Source organism: Triticum dicoccoides, chromosome 6A (assembly GCF_002162155.2).
Source record: "Triticum dicoccoides isolate Atlit2015 ecotype Zavitan chromosome 6A, WEW_v2.0, whole genome shotgun sequence".
In the NCBI taxonomy this organism is placed as follows: Eukaryota; Viridiplantae; Streptophyta; class Magnoliopsida; order Poales; family Poaceae; genus Triticum; species Triticum dicoccoides.
Window position 1 is genome coordinate 504,095,632 of NC_041390.1, and position 4,359 is coordinate 504,099,990.

Genomic DNA, 4,359 nt, shown 5'->3' on the forward strand with positions numbered 1-4,359 from the left:
AACCAAAGAGGCCCCTGGTTTACCGCATGTAGCCCTGCTGTGGCTCCCAATTGGCCTGTCAGTCATACACATATATATATATAAACAATGATGATATTCTTCTCCTGTGTTAGCTCATATTCTGAATGCAGTGACTGCCTAGTCATCCATATTCTCCTCAAACAAAACCTCCATCGGTCCAAGTATAAACAGGGGCTTGTTAGCATAATCATCACACAATCACATTCCTTGTCGGCATCGTGCTAGTAATTTATTCCGCCTGCTAGATCAAATCAGGTTTGTTCCGTAGTGGCTTCCATTGTCAGTTTTTATCAATTGCTGAATTCAGTGACATGCACCACCCTTTGACTCACCGGTCATTTCCCCATGTCCACATCATTAATTTAGAAATCATCCTTGTCTGTACACGGAATCTGGCGTCCCGATTATCAAATCCTCAACACTGGCGTAGATGCCCTGGGTATGCGTGCGCGCCACAGTGAGCAGGGGGTAACAACATGTACTGTACTGAAGTACTGTACTGGTAGTGGTATACTGCTGTACGTAGATGCCCTAGTCTACTGATGTACGCCAGTACTGTACTGTACTGAAGTACTGGTAGTGGTATACTAACAGGGATGAATAGATAGGGTTTCCTTCTGAAAAGAAAAGAAAGAAAGAAGGACCGGATGGGTAATATGGTGGTCAATCCGTGGGCAAGGTGCAATTGTGGCTGTCGGTAGTTGGACCAGGCCACGGAAACGGCGGGTGGGGCCAGCCGGCCACGAGCCATGCATGCACAGTGCACAGTGCACAGTGCATGGCTAGTGGTGTGGTGGGTGTTCGCAATCTAAGCTGTACTGTTGTATGCAGGTCACCCGCTCCTTGGGCATTATGTGTGCATCCACTTAACACATTTGCAACTGCGCCCGAGGGCTGGGTTGGTCTCCGTCCTGTCCCCATCCATGCACATGGCGTGATGTTGGGGATTGTTCCCGTGGATCTCTCTTTCTCTCTTCTGCTCCGGTGTGCGACCAAGAGCGCGACTGCTCACGCCTCAGCGAGGCAATGTAGCGCAAATAATGCGTGCAGAACCGTGTCTGTCTCCATGCAATACAGACCTTTCTTTCTTTGAGCGTTTCACGCGCAAGCAGGCAGCTAGTAGCTACTAGTACTCCCTCCATCCGAAAATACTTATCACCAAAATGAATAAAAGGGGATGTATTTAGACGTATATTAGTTTTAGATACATCTTTTTTTATCTATTTTGATGACAAGTATTTTCGAACGAAGGGAGTAGTTGCTTGCTGGTGAGCTGCTTTCGCTGTCCGGGCAGTTTAGCGCCCGGAAACAGATGGGCATGTTGGTTCCGGGCGATATGGCCGCGAGGCCAGATCAAATGGATCCGCGAAAGCAACAATTCCCCTGTAGGCTCTCAAGATCAGAGGACCCATGCGTGCATGCTTGTTCCTCTCCGTGCATGCACAACAAGCGCATGCGACGAACAGCGTCACAGCGTCCGTGACAGCGACGAATGGACGAATAAATACGCACCGCCTTATTACTTCCGGTGTCTGGCGGTTCTCATTACACTAGCAGGCGCGCAGTGTTCGCCGATTTTGCCACATGAATGACGGGGCCGAGTTATTGGCTGTAGCTGTACGACGGCTAACTATCACTGCACTGCACGCCACAGTGCCGTAAGTGCGACCGCTCGCTCGCGCGCGTGCATTCAAACGGCCTGGCCCCGGTTCGGTCGAGCTTAAGTACGTACGTACGTACGTGCATCCATCTATCGATCGATCGATCACTGTGTCGTGCCGCAGAAAGTACCTGTCACCTTGCTGCGCGAGATCCGGCGGTCGTCCACGCATCAAACCGCGCTGGAATGTTCACAATGCCTCGCTTTAACTTAATCGGCGGTGGCGGTACTTGGATGGATGGATCGAGTTCTTAATAAGTCCTGCCGGAAGCTGCGCGCAGCATGCATGCAGCTGGTAAACGATCCGTGCGATGCGTACGGCGGACCCGATTTTACGCACCGTCCTGCCTCGCGTGCGGCATGTGCGCGCGCGGGCGGGCGTGCCCCGGAGACCGACAGCGAGGTGCTTTCTCCGCGCGGCGTATTAACGTAGGTACGTCCTACACGAGAGGGGAAGGGAAAATCTCCGGACGGATCGATGAGCAGGCGCATCCGCCAGAATTGCTAAACCTCCTTCCTACGGAGAATCGCCTCGCGTACCCTCCCTGACGCCTGCGGCGTCCGCGTGTGCCTAGGAAGATTCCACGCTGAACGGAACGTTGTACTGGCTACGATCTTATAAGTTTGGAACAGGAGTAGCTTTCCTTCCAGTAGTCGTCTACTGCTTGCTTGCTGCTTTGGGAGATTGAATTCTTGGAGTAAAAACCTCTCGCTCCGAAGACTTCACTCCTCTGCGTTGGACCGCCTCATCGTTCGGCTTCAGAAGAAGCTGCCCACCTGGCGCGCCGCCCTGCTTTCTCGCGGCGAGAGGCTGGCCCTGGTTCGTCATGTCCTCTCTGCCATGTCTATACACATCCTCTCGGCGATTGCTCTGAATGCCGCCACCCTCAAGAGAGCCAACCGGGTGATCCGTGACTTTTTGTGGCACAGGCGAAAGGACACAGCGGCCGGCTGCTGCCTCCTCAACTGGCGCAAGGTGTGTATGCCGCTCAACCCTCGTGGCCTCGCGTACCGGATCTTTACCGTGCGGGCATTGCCCTTCGGGTCCGCTGGCTTTGGCTTCAGACCACGGACCAAGACCGGCCCTGGAAGCACCTTCAGCTACAGCACGACGCGGATGTGCGCGCGATCCGTGCTTCTACTTGTTGGGTCCTCGGTGATGGCCGTACTTGTTGTTTCTGGACTGACCACTGGATTCAAGGGCAGTGCGTTGCCGAGTTCGCGTCGGTTGTTCTTGCCCTCGTGCCCAAGCGGCGGAGGAAGGCCCGTTCCGTGGCCGACGGCCTTCAGCACCGGGCATGGACGCAGAACATCCAAGGGGTCCTTGGGCACATTGCGACGATTCTGTATATTGGTCTTTGGCGGCGCGTTCGCCACGTTGCTCTCTCCGCTGACTCGGACACCATTCGTTGGCGATGGACTACCTCTGGGCAATACTCAGCCAACTCTTGCTACAATGCCCTCTTCCAGGGATCCATCTCATCGCCACACGCCGGGCTGACTTGGAAGACATGGGCCCCGCTGTGCTACAAAATCTTCATTTGGCTTGCCGTCCAAGACCGGTGTTGGACCGCGGAGCGCCGTGCTCGCCATAGGCTTCCTCACAGCCCGACATGCGTCTTCTGCGACCAGACTCTTGAGATGATCGACCATCTCCTGGTCGGCTGCCCGTTTTCCCGTGTGATATGGCACAACGTTCTAGCCGCCTATCGGCTCACGGTGGCCATCCTGACTCTGACCGACAAGTTTGTCGACTGGTGGAATTCAGCGACTATCAGCTCTCCTACATCGCTGCGGAAAGGCTTCGCTTCCCTTGGCATTCTTCTTGCCTGGAGCATCTGGAAGCACCGCAACTCTGTGGTTTTCGACTCTGCCCGCCCCTCCATGGACCTGGTGATTCAAAGTATACTTGGCGAGGCACAGCTATGGGCCCTCGCCGGGGCTAAGGATCTAGCGGCGATCGCACAATTCGAGGCGTGCACCTGCTCTGTATCTGGTCTAAGCACCCCGGTTTCTTCTGCTCACCGTAGATCCATGCTCGCCCCCTGGTGTACGAGTTTTTGTATCTACTACCCTATAACTCTTCTTCTCCTACCTATCAATGAAATGATGCGCAACTTGCGTATTCGCCAAAAAAAAACCCTCCCAATGGTTGAGTTGAGTGTGTGTGTGTGTGTTATTTGGTACTCCCGTCTTCAGGTTTGGTGTGTATTTTGGCTCTTCATGAAAATTGGAAGTAAACTAGAGGCTAATGCGCACTTTGCCGCGCTATTCTTCACTCGTGAAATTATCCTTTTTATATTTATAGATTATTGTGATCAGTTGTTTTGTTTTGATTTTATCTTTATTGTCTTTGTGTTTTAATTTTTTATTGGTGGTTTTTTTTGTTCTTATATCGTGTTGGGTTGCTGTTGGAGTTTTTTTTCAAGAGAAGAGAGCAGTTATTTGATGCATGGTTGTGAAATCTTTGCAAATTTCGGCCTTGGTAGCCCAGTGGCGATTGTTTGAGCCTCTCAGGAGTTCTTATTTCATGCTAAACTAATGTAACTGCTATTGTGGCACTCACTTGGGTCAGCACACACGAAGCTCTTGCCCAGCTTGGCTCCCTACTCCTCTCCCTTGTTTAGTTTTTTTTCCGCTCAACCTACTGCAAGCTGAGAAAAATCACCTATCTTTTT